Here is a 16,822-nt window from a genome sequence, read left to right as displayed (position 1 = left end):
AGTCAGAGAAGCTTCTGGACCACTTAGGGACTTCAGGTAGTAGAACCAAGCCTTTTTTTTTTTTTTTTTTTTTTTTTTGCTTTTTGGAGGGGGAAGGCAGGGCAGTTGGGGTTAAATGACTTGCCCAAGGTCACATGGCTAGTAAGTGTTAAGTGTTTGAGTCCAGATTTAAACTCAGGTCCTCCTGATTGCAGGGCCAGTGCTCTATTCACTGTGCCACCTAGCCGCCCCAGAACCAAGCTTTTTTAAAGAATGTATTAAATCCTAGAGCTGCTACTTGTTTTTGCACTGTAATCATTTCCTCTTAAGATTTTTCTGCCTCCATTATCATTTTATTTTTTCAGTGAACAAAAATCTGTTTTCTCTTCTTCTTTCCTCTCCCAGCATTGAAAAAAGAAAAAGACATATTAAAAATTTTATATTCAAACAAAACAAATTCCTAAGTTGACCTTGTTTAAAAAGCATATTTCTCAATCCGCACCCTGAATCTATCACTTTTCTGTCAGAAGATGGGTTCATATTTGGACCTCTGGAATCATGGTTGCTCATTACAGAACTCTTAAGGCTTTCAAAATTATTTGTCTTTACAATCTTTTATAAATTGATCTCAGGGTCTGCTCACTGCACTCTGTATGAGTTCATATAAGTCTTCCCAGTTTCTTCGAAATCCGCTCCCTCATCATGTCTTACAGCACAATAGCACTCCATTACGTTCAAGTACCATAATTTGTTTGGTCATTCCCCAACTGACGCCCCCACCCTTAGTTTCCAATTCTTTGCCACCACAATAAGAGCGACTATGAAGATTTTTGTGCCTGTGGGTCTTTCTTTTCTTTAGCCTCTTCGGGATTTAGGCCTAGTACCCCTCCATTATGTTGAATCCTTCCTTGTAATGAAGACCAACACTGAAGCAAAATCAAACAGTATGTCCCACATAAGATGGTACATTTCATAAGGTATACAAGTTTCATTCTCAGTTCCTTGGAACAGAGATTCAAAGCCATAATGAAGGCAGAGAAATCTGGGATCTGCTTCTTGGCACTTCCATCTGAAGGGGGATTTCTTTCTCTAAACCACATCCACCATATGACTTACCCATCTTTCTTAATCTTGTTTCTCTGGTGGCATCTCTTGGACTGGCTCTTCTTTTAAATTCCACATTTCCTATATATTATAGCCTGCTCGTGCCCACCCATGTTTTTCAGACACTTTCATAGGATTACAGGATTGATTTAAAATGTGAAGGTATTTTGAGTCCATCCAACTCAATTCCTTTATTTTACTGATGAAGTAACTGAGGCCCAGAAAGATTAGCTGATTTGCCCAATGCCGCATAGGCTGGGTAGCAGAGCCAAGATCTGAATCAAGTATGTCTCATGCCAAATCTCAGAGATTATAGTGGATTTACAGCCACACCAAAAACCTATTGGCACTGTTCAAATAGCTTTGTTTCTGGGAGAATTTGGGGGTTACTAAAGGAGCTCTGCAAATATCTGTCCTTCTCTTTAGTTCCAGACCCAACCTGTCCATTTGTACCATCTGTCCAAGAGGGACAAGTTTTGTAGGCTTTCCATCCAATTGCATGTTATTTACTTGGTTCCCCCACTCCCAACCCAGGTAGATAATTAGGCAAACTTTACCTATTAAAGAATAAATAAATAAACCTATATTCTCAATATTCACTTAGCTCGTGAGATCTCCGTTACTCTATCTAAAAGCACTTCTAAAAGGATAGAAAGAACTATCATGTACATTTACCTTAAAAATAATCTACATCTCCCTCTGAAAAGTATACAAAGATGATCCCAGCATCTATTCTGTGCTTAATTCATGTGCTAGTCCAGTTCAAGACCTCACAAAAGAGAAACATTGCTCTACACTCCTCGGCTCTATGGTCAAATCCTATGGACAGCATCCAAAACACCCGTGGCACCCTCATGTTTGAAGAAGATGCAAAGAGTTATGTATTTTCCTTCCCTGCCACCTTCTGTCTCAATTTTGTTCTGATTCTGAGAAGTAGGACTGCAAACATAATTGCTATGCAGTAAATGGGCTCTGCGCAGAATTGTAGACTGACTGGGAGTGACCTACAGGGCTGCAGGGGAGCTGGAGGAACTGCAGAACAAAGGGGGCTGAGGCTTTTTGCAAACACACCACTCTTGGGTAAGCAACCCCCTGCCTCCCTTGCATGCACCAAGAAAGAGCAGGCCAGAGAATTATAAACACAGGGCTTGGTAGAATCCTTTGATGTCCATAAGTGCACTTAGGGATTTCTCAGTGATTCGGGCTATTTCTATCTACATCCCCCTCCACATGCATCTCCCCTCCCAGGCTACCTATTTTACATCAACATCTTGAGAGATTCTTCTTGAACTGAGGTCCAAAACTAACAGCAAGGAGAACACTGCAATAAGGAAAAGAAATCCTTTCAGTTGTCTAGGATGGGATATAAGCAGGAAGGGGTGGGGGGTAAGTATAAAACATCTTCCCCCTACCCCAATCCCTACCATCCAAGAAGGTTTCCCTGGGCTCTAAGAGTAAACCAGGACAAAGGAAGGTCCAAAACTATCACTTTACTGAGTGGAAAAAAATGCCACTTGAGTTGCCTTTTAGCAAGAGGCAGTGCAGTCTAGTGGATTGAGAACCAGCCTTGAAAGCCCAAAGAACTGAGTTCAATTTCAAACTCTGACACAGGTTGTCTGTGTGACCCTGGACAAGTCACTTACCCTCTCAGCTCTGTAAGATGATAAGGTGCAGAGAAGATGGCTTCCTGCATTGATAGAGGGATCTCTCTATGCCGATGAAAGCATAGTCCTTTCCTTTCTTTTGTTATTAGTAGACTGGCTTATTCATGAAGTCCTCTTATTATTTAATTCATTTGTTAAGTACCTTCTATATGTGTGGCATTGAACTGGGAATACAAAGACAGAAAAAGTCCTTGCCCTCAAGAAGCTTAATATTTTACATATACTTTGCTGTATATTAACAATATTTCCCAGCCTCTCAGCTCCATCCCTCACCATAAATGCTCTCAGAAAATTATTTATAAATGGGGTGTGTGTGTGTGTGTGTAATCCATATATAACATATATCAAATTGCTTACTGTTTTAGGAAGGTAGAAAGGGGGGAGAAGTAGGAGGGAGAAAAAATCAAAATTTGAAAGTTTTTTAAATGAATGTTAAAAATTATCTTTATGTGTAACTGGAAAAAATAAAATACTATTAAATTTTTTTTTAGAAAGAATGAAGGTGCATCTAAGGGAATTAGTAATAAGCTGGAGAGTCAAAGGAGAATTGGATTCAGGACACACACAAACTAGAAGGAGAAACCTAAAACCAAATCAAACCAACCCCTACCCTGCTTCAACTAAACAGTTGAAATGATAGTCCTAGTAATGCTGAATTCAATAGGCTAACACTAAGAGAAGAGAATTTCTAGAGGCTCATGGAGCAGGAAAAGGCATTTCTGAAACTGAATTCTAAAGAGAGGGCTCCGTGCATTCGTCTCTGGTGACCCAGGGCACAAACTGGTAAGGTCATGATTATAAGACAGTTGGGCATCTCAGCCAAGATGCTGCAATGACTGGCTCCCAGCCCAGCTCTGCACTACAGGTGCAGAAACAGAATGACCTAGAAGCAAGAGGGTCTACTGCTCACTACACAGACTTTCCATCAGCAGATGTAGACTTCAATTCTGGCTCTGATATTAGCTGTAGGACCATGGACAGGTCTGTTTTTCATGCTCATTTTTCTCATTTTGTCTTTCTGAGAGCCTCAGTTTCTTCATTTGAAATGGAGTGATACATTTTCTGCTTCATGAGATTACTATGAGGAAAACACCTTTTAAATATTAAAAAGCTATTTTTTTTAAAAGAGTTGTCATTGTTCTCTGGAGCCTGTCTGCATTCTGACTCTGGTCTCCTATCAATCTGTATCCCATAATAGGCTCAAGTAAATCAAATCTATTTGCTGGAATTAAAATAAAAGTTTCTTAAGGCTGCTGCTGTCTACAGTGAAATCCTACTCTAATAAGGAGCCAAATCCAAGAAATTCTGGGCAGAACAGTTCATTCCCGACCCTACTGAATGCTTTTTAAACTGTGGGCACAGAGAGAACATGGTGATTGGTTGGAGATGATGTCACAACTGTCCTCTCTTGCTCCCTTTCCTGAAGCCTCCGCCTTACTCCACCCACCCCCATCCCCACATCAGGCTCTGCTGGCTGAGGCAATGCCAGGATGCCAATCAGTCCTTCCCAATAGCCCCAGGATACCCTGACCTGCCACAGGGCAGTTCTGGGGGTCAGCCTCCCTTGGGGGTCCTCTGGCCTCCTGAGTGGTTCCCAGCATTCAGGAAAGCAAAAACTCTTCTTGTTGCCCGGTACTAATGTGATGGAATTATCCAGCTCCCCAGCCTATAAATAACCCAGTCGGTAAATATTTATGTGATGTGGGTGAGCCTGGTGTTCAACAGTTATGATACCTACTTCGTTTTTTCTCTCTCAAAGGTGAGCTCCTTGCAGTCTCACCAAGAGAGGAGAGGCCAGGGGCAAGGTGTTTTTGTTGGTTTGGTTTTGGTTTTTTTTTTCGGTGGGGGGGTAGGATCAGGGTGAAGAAGAGATAGAACTGAGAAGAGGAAGACAGTTTCACTCAGGGTTTAATCTCTCTTGTTAAATCACACACTTTAGGCCAAATTGTGAAGGTAGGGGCCAAGGCCTACCTGTCAGAGAATGAGAAAGGTGAGTTCATGCAGCTTGCCTTGGAAGGCCCCGAGGTAGCCCTCCTCCAAATGTGGATGTTTCTTTCTGTAAATGAGTGGACCTTGCTGCTTAAAGCCACAGCCCAGTCCTTCAAAAAATAGTCCTCAGAGTCAGGAGTGGTGTTCGAAGGGTGAGGGCCGTATTTCCCTAGGGCAGTCATTTCTGCTGAGCAGAAACACTTTTCAAAAAGCAAACTTGAAAGGTGACTTGGGGATTCTTGGCAACTGGGTGGGAGAGTCTGAGGGAAGAAGGCTTTTAGACTCTAGGGTCTTTGGGGGAACCTGGCCCGGCCACAGAGAAGATAAAGTGCATCACAACTGAGGTTGGAAGATGGCCTGGTTATGTCTTCTAATGTCCCTTAATAACATCTGAATGTCTCCGTGGTATAGCAGGGCTAGAGTGATGGAAGGGAAAAAAAACCCCAAGACACTGGCTTTAAACTTGGGTCAGGACAGCCTCAAAGAGCTCCAAAGCCTTCTTTTGATAGAGTCCAAGGCCACACAGCATAGAACTCTCTTCCTTTCCATAGAATGTATACTCTTTGAAGGTAGAGATTTTTATTTTTGTCTCTGAATCCTCAGAAGCTTGCATAGGGCCTGGCATACCATAGGTGCTCAATAAATGCTTATTCATTGTTTAATTTTCAAGAATATGAATATCTTATATAAAAGGAAATTTGATTTCCTCCTTCCCCTCCTTCCTATCAGCTTAATTTAATCACAGAAGATCAGGTATGAATACAGTTAACAAGGTATGGACACCTAATGATCTTTTAACAAGTGAGAATACCTTTGTGTAAGTCAATAGGAATCAGCTTTTGAGAGACAGGACTGGCGACCTTTAAAGGAACAACAGTTTATCAGTTTGGGAGAGTCTGAGTTGGAAGCCAGAAAGGAGATACCATATTTGGCTGTTAAAGAGTCAGCCTGGGGGGCGGCCAGGTATCACATCGAGTAAGAGCACCGGCTCCAGTGTCAGGATGACCTGGGGATCAAATCTGGGCTCAGATACTTAGCACCACACCCAGAAATAACTGGCTATGTAACCTTGAGCAAGTTACTTAACCCCAATTGCTTTAAAAAAAAAAAAAGCCTGAGGTACAATTGAGGAAAGTGAGAGATGCTTTGCAGACAGATGGCTAGCTCTGAACTCAAAAGAGATCCCATTCCCACAGGCAATTGTCCCTGCATGAAGGGACAAGCCCTGAAAACACAGCTGACCAGCAGATACCTTGAGAGAAAAAGACATCGGGACCTTACAATTTCAGAACCAGAAGCTGCTCTGGCTTACATATTCCCTACACAATTGCCACCCTACCATTGAATTCTGACTTTGTGCCTACTCTTCTTAAGGATGCAGTGTGTGTTAGTAGGAGAGTGTGTCCAAAGTTTATGGGGGGAATCATATCCTCCCCTTTTACATTTAGATGATGTCATGACTTCAGTATAGTTGGAGGCTGGCTGATTAAAAGAAGGGGAAACAGATTGGAAGCATCTGAAGAATTTAAAAAGGATGAGTGCTGAAGGACTAAATAAAAAGGGACAAAAGCCAGAAATACACACACAGACACATACACATATATACATACACATTCATGATTCCTACATATTAGACATCTTCTGCTCCCTTTTTCCTTCTCCCCCATGAACTGAAATTTCCTGCTTTCGTGAACTGCAGAAAACAGTACACAGACCAGAGTAAGTAGCTTCTGAAGGAAGAGAACTTGCTTGTTTACTCAGGTCATTGGGCTATCATTCTTTCAGCAGGGGTGGCCCACTTGGATCAAAAGAACCCCTGTTTGGAATCCTCACTTCAAACCTTTGAGTGGTCTCATTTACAAGGACATCTTTCTAGGGTTTTGAGTAGACCTGAATGAAGGACTGGGTCAGTAAAGAAAAGAAAAAGGCAAATAGGAACTCAGGCTTTTAGGTAGGTACTGTCCATAAGAGTCTACTTAGCAGGCTGTGCCTGGTAATTTATGCATCTATTGTAGGAAGCAAGGACAATAGTAGCCCTTCCTGCAAAACATCCATTTTGCCAGTGAATAAAGAAAGTCAGTGTCACTAATTTTACAACTGCTTGACATGCCACAAGTTAAATGAAATTTGTCCTCTAAGGCAAGATCAATCAAGCCCTGAATTAAGGCTTGATTCATAACCAGGAATCTATCTTCCAAGAGGGGATGTGTTGTAGATCCCTCTTAGTGATACATGGAAACATAGATTTGGAGCCAAAAGGAACCTTTAAGATCATCTAGTCCAATGCCAGGCCCAGCGGCCAGACTCCCCTGGCCATACCCAGTCCTATTCATGCTTGCTGTGAAGTTTACATGGATCTCATAGAACACATTACCTATAATGAAGTCAGATCTTGAAGGTTGACCTTAATGACCTGCCTATCTCAATGGACTTCTACCTATCCCCTGATGCTCTGCTGGGACTCATTCCTCAATGATTAACATGTGTCCACCCCGTCACTTTCTGCTTTCTAGTAATGCTGAAACCCTGGATGCTGAAAGAGCAAACCCTCTTGTTCATTCTCAGCTGTCTGATTTCTTATTCTCATCCAATTTGACTCTATTCTTCCCAGTTTCCCACTCCTTCCACTATATTTCGAATAGTTGCTTCACTTGTCCTATCACCAATCATACTTTGCCAAACCCCAACCCTGATTACTCCCATAATATTAGCACCTCCTTTACTCCTACTCACATGCTTCTGAAAGGAAATGGAGGAAATTATGAACATTCAGAGACTGGGTCCAGTACAAACTAATGGTCTCTAAACTGAGTCCTAATTCCAATTATGCAATTCTTACGCTCTCCCCAATTGATTATTCCACTCACCATAGCAGCTCTTCAAACCTTTCTTCTCTCCTAAAGTCTCCCATAGTATCTACTATAATGACCTTTTGAGTTGATAGCCTCACTTTATCTCTCACAAGTTTCTTCTGTTCCCCTTTCTCCCATCCCTCTGATATTTTCTGCCACTATTTCATTCTTTACTCCAGACTCCTTCCCAAAATCAACCCTTCTACATACACCCTTGATCCCAACCTTTGTCTTCTCCAGTAAATGGCACCCATCATTATTCTTTACTGTCTCTAATCTTTAATCTCCCCCATCTACTGGTTCCTTCCTTGCTGCCTACAGACAATCCATGACTCTCCCATCCAAAAAACAAACACATCTCTCTCTACCTCCTACCATTCCCACTAACTATTGTGCTATACAGCTCTTCTACTTTTTTTCAGGTAATCTCTTTGAAAAATCTATTCACACTCAGTGTTGCTACTTCCTTTCCTATCATTCTTTTCTAAAGCCTCTTTAATCTGGTTTTTGACCTGAGTATTCAGCTGAAATTGCTGTCTATAAAAATACCAGTGATTTTTTAATTGTCAAATCTGGTGGTCTTTTCTCAATCCTCATCCTTCTTAACCTTTCTGTGGCATTTAACATTGACCACCTTTTCTTCCTGGATTTTCTTTTTCTGTCTTGGAATCTTTTTCTCCCTCTGTGTGTGTGTGTGTGTCTCTCTCTCTCTTTGTCTGTCTGTCTCTCGTCCTCTCTCAGTTCCGCTCCAATTTGTTTGACTTTTTCACTTTTCTTTAGTCTCCTTTGATTGATCTTCATCTATGTGAAACCCACTAACTGTGAGTGACTCCAGGGCTCTGTCCTGGGCCCCCTTTTTCCCCCTTTATTCTATCATTTGCTTCTGACCCAAGCACATTATCTCCCCACCCACATTTCAAGATCCCTTTTATTCCCTGTATGTGTTATGTCATCCCTCTAGCATGTAAAGTCCTTGATGGCAAGGACTGTCATTCTTACTTGAACTTGTATCCCTACACTTAGCATAGTGCCTGGCACATAGCAAGTGCTTAATAAATGCTTTTTCATTCCTTCATTCATTCATTCATGGATGACTGCAACAACTCCCAGGGGTTCAGTGATCATCTCTACATGAGTGATTCACAGATCTATCTATTTAGCCCTAGTCTCTCCTGAGCTCTAATTCTGCATCACCTACAGCCTTTTGGACATTTCAAATTATATGTCCCATAGGTAACTCAAACTCAACATGTTCAAAAGAGTACTCCTCCCAAGGAATGCTTCATTTCTGAACTTTCCTACTACTGTTGAGGGTGCCACACTTCCCAGTCACTTTATTGGGTTCACAATTTCAATGCCATCCTCATATGCTCACTCTCATTCACCCTGCATATTTGTTCAGTTGACAAATCTTGGCATTTCCACCTTCACCTCTCTGGTATTATGTTGTCTTCTCTCCATTCACCCAAGTTCAGGCACTTAGAACCTCTCACCTGGACTGTTTCAATAGCCTTCTACTTGGTTTCCTCATCTCAGACCCTTCCCTACTACAATTCATTCTCTCCACAGTGGCCAAAATGATTTTTACTCAACTGCATATCTATGTCATTTCCTTTTCTCTCACACTCAACCTTCACTGGTTCCCTATTATTTCTAGAATAAAATATACAGTCCTTTGTTTAAAATCTCTTCATCTAAAGCTCTTCATAAGGTAGCCTCTGTATTAGCAACCACACTAGAACACAGGGTGGGCTGCTAGCACGGGTCCTTTGATTTGCTTTTCTAAAGGAAAGACAGTTTTAAAGGGGTTAACCATCTTACTATAATTAACAGACAGATAAGTACAGATAAGTAGAAAGAAGTGAGTATCCAAGAAAGAATCTAATACAGGGCTCTAACTGTCTAAACAGAGTAATAGATTCCTAATCACCAGACCAGGAAGTGCCAACATCTGGGTTGGGCATGGGGGGGAAGGAGGCTCCTTAACAGTGGCTACCCAGAGTCTCAACTGACCAAATCAAAAAGAAACATTCTTCCCATGAATGAGCCCCAAAGTTAAACACCAACCTCTCAGTATATGTGGTTTTCAGCTAATTGGCTCAGAACCAGGAGGCATCACAACCCTAACTGGCCCAGTGCCAAAAGGTGTGAAAGCCTTCCTGCAAGCAAGCCTCCCAATAAGCAAGGTTCCCCCTAAGCAAACTTCTCCTTAGGCGAGTTCCTCCCCCAAGGGGGGGAATAAATCTCCCAGAATCACCTGATGAGTCTTATGTGACTTAGGATGTGTCACAGCTCTGAACTGAGCTGAAGTTGAAAACAAGACATCCATGATTGAAATACCTGTGTACCTTTAGACCTGGGAACATAGTCCATGTTCTAAGGGAAAAAGGAACACAAGTGGTCACATAGGCCTCTTAATGGACAGGGAAGAGCTTATAATTCCATTAACCCTACAGTCCCTTCTACCCTACCCAGTCTTATACTTTATTTATTTCCTTCCATACCCTCTATGATCTAGTTCTACTGGTCCACTTGCTACTTATCACACATGACAATCTATGTCCCATCTCTGTGTCTTTGCTAAGGCCATTCCCCATGCCTGCAACCTTTTAGAATCCCTTGCTTCCCTCAAGATTCAGCTCAAGAAGCCTTTCACAATCCCCTCAACCTACTTCTCCTATGAGGTTCCCCTTCCATCATCTCTGTGTTTCCTGCATGTACCTATTTATATAATTATTGACCCCTTGGTAAAAATGTAAGTTCCTTTGAGGGCAGGGGCTGTATTTACTTTTCTTCCTATTACCAGTGAGGACCACAGTGTATGGCATATAGCAAACATTTAGCAAAGGATTTTTAATTGGTGATCCATGAGAAAAATTTGGCAGTGAGAGGTGAAGTGATCCAGATCCAGCAGGATTTAAATGGCAGGACCAAGAACAGTTCCCAACTTGAAATCCAGGGTTGAGGTTTCTTGATGACAAAATGAAGTCTCATTTCGACCACTCTAGATTCATTATTGTGAATGATCTAAATCTTTGGAGATCTCCTAAACTAAGTCTTTTTGGGCAGGGAATTAATAAGGGCTGCCAAGTACTCTTTGGGGCTGCTACTGATGGGAGCCACATATCCTTTGGGATCTTCCCCACTGCATACAGATCCAAACCCATGGGGTTAGTAGTTTGATACTTAGCCATTCAGCAACTTTTGGGCTATTTCAGTTGAAGCCATACTGTACACAGGAGATTTTACAAGTGATATATTTTCCTCTTGACATAGAAGAATTTGGTCTTTCTATTCTTCAAGGCCAATTTCAAACATCTTTCCTAACAACCCCAGGCTGAAAGTGACACATATTCCCCCTCTTCTAAGATGAGTCCATCATTATCTCTATTATTCATTTGGCATTTATCACTTACTGTCTTGATATCCGAGTTATTTTTCTCATGCATTTCCCAACTAGACTACTAGGATCTTGAGACCAGGGACTGTATTTTAGATAGTTTCGTATCCTCTGATTCCATGATGTATATAGTGCCTGTTCATTGACCGTCAAAACTTCTGGTCCTCTCTTCCTATAGCACTGCTTAAAAGTAATGCATCTATGTTCATGCTCAACTTCCTGGTCCTTCATTTTGGTGCTTCAGCAATTCACAACACCCCCAGAAGGAGTTAATCAGATGCCCTAAGGCTAACTGTATATTTACCTGGCTTAAGCCTTACATGGGCATTTGACAAGCAAGCCTGTTCAGCTGAGTGGACAGTCTGAATTGCCAAATAGCCTGTCCTTACACAACAGGGGGAGGGTGGAGAGGGAATTGTATTCCTTTCCTGTCACAAAGATTTGTTATAACAGCAATCAGACAACTCCAAGGCGGGTGACTACCAGAAGATAAGCACACCCCTTGGGGTTTGAGACACTGGGAAACCAGCTTGTGTCTCCTCTTGCTGTTGCATAGATGTGATTGTTTTTCCTGATAACAAATCTTCTGTTTCTTCTTGCCATCTGTCCTCCCTTTTCTGAAGCTGCTGCTGCCCATCAGGCAGAAGAAACACAGCAAAGTCCCTGATGGGAGAGACAAAGGTTTTTACCACCCTACAGAGAAAATGTCTATTTGGCAGGAAGGAGATTTTGTGGAAGTTTAACTTTAGGTATTTTTTCAAGCAGCTAGATTGTTGGCCATTAGAAGGTTGGGTCATATGGAAACTGTCACCTGTGCCCCCAAAGAGCAAATGAACTAAAGCCATTCTGTGGCCTCTTTGAAAACATCCATGACAACTGACCTTCAGTCCAACTTTATCTTTTTAACATTTATGCCTTTCCACACATAATGGGAAAAAAAGAACAGAAGTGACTACATTTTCACATGACCATCCTAATGCTCCCTTGCATTCATAAAGTGCCTTTTTATTTAGTAGACTGCCAAAGAACTTTCCCAGCAAGATATATTACTGACATTGTATGTGCAAGGTATAATCTGGCTGCTCAGTGGTACTATCCAATAGTTTTCAGAATTAAAGACATACTTTCATGGGGAATCACTTGGGTAATTTGAAGAGGTAAAATGCTTAAGAATTAAGCTAGAATTTGGGAATTGAAGGTGACTGCTTGCTTTCTGAATATGTCCCAGCTAAAACCCAAGCTCTAGCTAATGCAGAAATGGCTCAATTTTCTAGTTCTTAGCTCCTGCAAAGAAAATACAAATTTTGCCTATTACTTGGGTTTAGATACTAGCAATCCTTGAACTTTAAATAGTAACAATTGCTGGTCTCACCTCCTCCCTCGCCCTTTGGAGCAGTGGCAGCTCCACAGGTGAGAAATGTCATGTTTTCAGAGTTTTAACTTGATCAGTTTTGCTGATTGTTTTTTCCTTTCCTATTTTTCTTTTTCTTTACAATATTTGTTATAATGGAAGGCTGTCTGCAATGAGGGAAAGTGGTGGTATACAGTAGAAAACTTAGGTGATAAAGAAAATAGAGCACTTTAAAAAAAATGCTGGTCTCTAAATGCTATGTATTGAGTCACATCATACAATTTTGTTTAGTTGGCTAAAAATTAGCTTTTATCTAGTCCCTGAGAAATGCTAAAAATTGGCCAGAAAATGTCAAAACTAGTTATGATTTGAGCGTCAGCCATGATATAGGCATGAACTCATATTTGTACTTGGAATCAACAAGATCACTCCATAGACCATCAGTTTAGTTCCAAATGTCCTGAGCAAAGGCTTTCAGGTTGTAAGGCATTATTTGAATTTTGAAAGATAATTCCAATAGTATTATAAAGAATAGTAATAGGATGAAAGAAACAGAGAGAATAAAGTCTGCCTGTCAATCTCCTGTAATCCTCACACTTACCAATTTACCTTGAATAAACATTTCTGAGTTTTCTCAGAAAAATTCAACTCAACCTTAAACATCCTTCTTCCCTGTTCAGGGACCTCTACTCTCTAGGACAGCAGTATTCTAAACCAACCCTATTAGATGCACAATGTGACATTTCAAACAGGCTCCCTTGCTCTATATATATATACAATCAGTTAATAATAAATGCTCTCAACTCCATGATTTCTGTTCTTTCCCTTTTGTGATTTACAATTTCAATCCCTTTCTCTCTTTTCCAGGTGCATCTGGTAATTATTTTTGACACATTCTATTATGGGAATTATTATTCAACTTTAAGATTTATTTTAGTTAATTATTTGGACACTCTCCTGAGCTAGACTCCCAGTATTCTATGTAAGAGATATTGTTTTATGAAAGGATCCTAACCTACCAAATTGGGTTTTTTAATGGCAAAAATCTTTCTAAGTCAATCAACTATCAATAATGGATCATTACCTCTAGTCAGCCCCTACTTAACCCTTGGGTCAGGAACTATGGAATAGAAATACTTATTGAGGCTGGTCCAATGATTTTTCCAGTCTGTTAAAGTCCAAGAGACCTTTAGAAATTAATGGTCAAATTAATCTTCCCAAAATACAAGTCTATGTCACTCATATTCAATCAATTCCAGTTTACCTCCAGGATCAAATGAACAAAATCAAGTCTGGCTTTTAAAACCCTTCATAATCTGGCTGCTTCCCACCTTCCCACTCTCTGTAGTCTTTACTCATGAGGTACTCTGTGACACAGTCACACACTCTGCATGACTGAGCATTTTCACTGGCCGTCTTCTCTTCCATGCCTGGAATTATCTCCCTCCTCATCTCTGCTTCCTGGCATCCCTGACTCCCTTCACATTTTAGCTCAGGTCCCACTTTCTGCAAGCAGCTTTTCCCTTTACTCCTTCCTTTTAGTGCCTTTCCTCCAAGATTATCTCCAATTCACTCCACATGCATTTGATCTGTACACAGTTGTTTGCGTGTTCGTCTTCCTCATTGGACTGTGGACTCCAGTCTTTTCACCTTTCTTTGTATCCCCAACACTTAGTATAGCGCCTGGCACAGAGCAGGGACTCAACCTGTGGTTGATGATTTGACTTCTTGGAGCACCAGGGAGCCACAAAGTGTTAGTTTCAATCTGTAAGTAGTCCTAAACTCAACAATACTGCTGATTGTTTTCTCTCTCGCGGGAACCTAAAAGCTAGAGTTAGAATAATAAATAGCATTCCTCGTACATATCCAGCTAGGATCCTTTTTAAATACTGATGATTCTATTTACTTCTGTATGGTCCTTTGAAAGAGACTTTTTGGTTTTCGATTTAAAAGCGGGAACTGGAGATATAGCAAGACAAGTAGCAACAAGGCAAAAAAAATTACAATACATTCTAACAGAACTTATTTTGTTGTTGTTCAGTCATTTAGTTGTGTCTGAATCTTTGTGACCACATTTGAGGTTTTCTTAGCAGAAATAAAGGTGTGGTTCACCATTCCCTTCCCTAGGTCATTTTACAGATGAGGAAATTGAGGTAAACAGGGTTAAGTAACTCGCTAGGGGGTCACACAGCTAGTGTCTGAAGTCATATTTTAACTTGGGTCTTTCTGACTCCAGGTCTGGCACCTAGCTGCCCCAAAGTGTTTTTATGATATACACTAAAGTATTACAATGCACTAGATGGACAAGAGTATAGAGGTTTGGGGAATATTAACCTTTCAGAATTTAGAACCCATGCAATCTAGTTGCTGCTTCTGATATTAATCATGGAAAGGACTCATGGGGTCTCCTATTGATTCACTATACTGTAAGCCTTTATCTTATTCTCTGTTTCGTGGTGAGTAGGAGATGATCTAGCTTGGAATATCAGCATTCTCATGCCTCCCTTTTATCACCAATGAGATGGCTGGGGTCAGATGACTTATAAATTTACTCCCAGCTTGCAAGCTCTATTATTTCTTATCTTGCAACTCGTCCAAGATCCTGATAAATTAGATGCAGAGGCCAGATTAAAATCCAAATCTCTGGACTCCTAATGAAATGATCTTTTTTAGTAAATCTCCTCTCCAGTAATCAACTTTTTATTTTCATATTTCTGTTATTTTATCCTCCTAATACATTTGTTGCTTGGATTTAGGAAGACTTCTCTTTCTGAGTTCAAATGTAGCCTCAGGGATGTAATAGCTATGTTACCCCCGGCTTAACCTTGTTTGCTTCAGTTTTTTCATCTGTCAAATGAGCTGGAGAAGGAAATGGCAAACCTCTCTAGTATCTTTGCCTAGAAAACCCCCAAAGGGTCACAGAGAGTTGGACACAATTGGAATAACGCCTCTGTGAAGGAGGCAGGACCGGCACTTTTATCCTGGGTATGTAACTTGTGCAAAGTCACATGGCTGCTTAGTGGTTGAAACAGTATGAGATCCCAAACATTTATGCACAATTCCTGTTCCTCTTATGGCAGGAGGTACACTAGGCCACTCCTTACATTTCTCTTCTTTTGTGCAAGGTCATTGAACACAAGCTGATGACCACATAGAGCAAACTGAAGATCTTCTTAGGACTGCTTGGGAAGAGCAGATAAAGTCACCACAGGAATTATCACCATTAGCAGGGAGAACTTTTCATCTTCCTTCTTTTCCCTTCCCCCATAAGAAATATGACACTGTGGCTAACTTGTGTCACCTCAAAATGATCTAGTCACTATAACTTGGTGTGCTCTTTTGAATAGCTTTGGAAGCTCTCCAGGTCTGCTTTTCCAAGGGCACTAAGATACTATCCAAAAGCAAAAGCCTGCTGCTGCTGTCATTGTTGGAAGAACCTAATCTGCTCAATTACATTCTTTGAAACCCTCACCTGTTGTGAGGTATATTATCATGGCAGTATTAGAGGGATAGAAAGCATGTATGTGGTTAAGTATAAGCCAGAGCTGAAATAAATTTGAGCACGATTATAGCATGATGGGAAAGTACACATCAGAAATGAGGGTATCAAAGCTGCCTACCCTAGTCCCCAACCTCCACAAACCACAATTCAAAAAATGCCCCAAAATCCCATCTCTTTCTAGAAACTTTTCCAGTCTATTTAATGTCTTTCTCTGGCTCCTTCTTATATATGGAATGTGGTCATTCTTGCTGTTTTCCACTACAAAAATGTACCTACCACTGGACTGTGTATGTTTTACTGTTCCAAGATTGATTCAATATTCTGTATCCTTTTGTCTATGACTTTTTACATTTCTTAATAGTGATACCAGCCTTAGGCCTAGGAATTTTTAAAAAATCTTTCTTAGCTGGAGGGCTGCATAATAAAAACAGAAGGCAGGTTGGCTTTGGTCGCTGGGCTGTAGTTTGCCCATAGGATTAAAAAAAGGGAGATGGGGGGACTGTAGCAGTGAAATGATCTTCAGGGTGTAACACTGGGACTTAGAAAAGTGGTACTTACAAAGAGCAGCGCTTGAGAATCAGAGCCTAAAAGGTCATTTCTCCTCTGTCGGCCTCCGTTCTATGAAAAGGGGTTGGGGATGATCTCTAAGATATTTTCCAGATGACCTATATTGATGTGAATTCAATCGACATGTACTTAGATGTTTCTGTTTCCTCATCTGTATAACAAATGAGGCACCTATCTTATAGGGTCCTTGTGAGGAAGTACTTTGTAAATTTTTAATGGAAGTTAGAAGGAACTTTCTAAATCAATAAGTCCACCTCCGACCTGAACAAGAATTTTCTCCAGAACATCCCTCACAAAGGACTGTCCAGTTTCATATGAAACTGGCTTACCAGAAGTATAGTACCATCTACCAATAAGCACATAATTCATTTTTGGTAATGATATTGAAAACTTTCAAGGCAACAGAGAACATTC

Source organism: Petaurus breviceps, unplaced genomic scaffold, assembly GCF_028583685.1.
Source record: "Petaurus breviceps papuanus isolate PSGF00001 unplaced genomic scaffold, PetGlider_PUasm1.0 90692, whole genome shotgun sequence".
In the NCBI taxonomy this organism is placed as follows: Eukaryota; Metazoa; Chordata; class Mammalia; order Diprotodontia; family Petauridae; genus Petaurus; species Petaurus breviceps.
Note: the sequence above shows the minus strand (reverse complement) of the source record.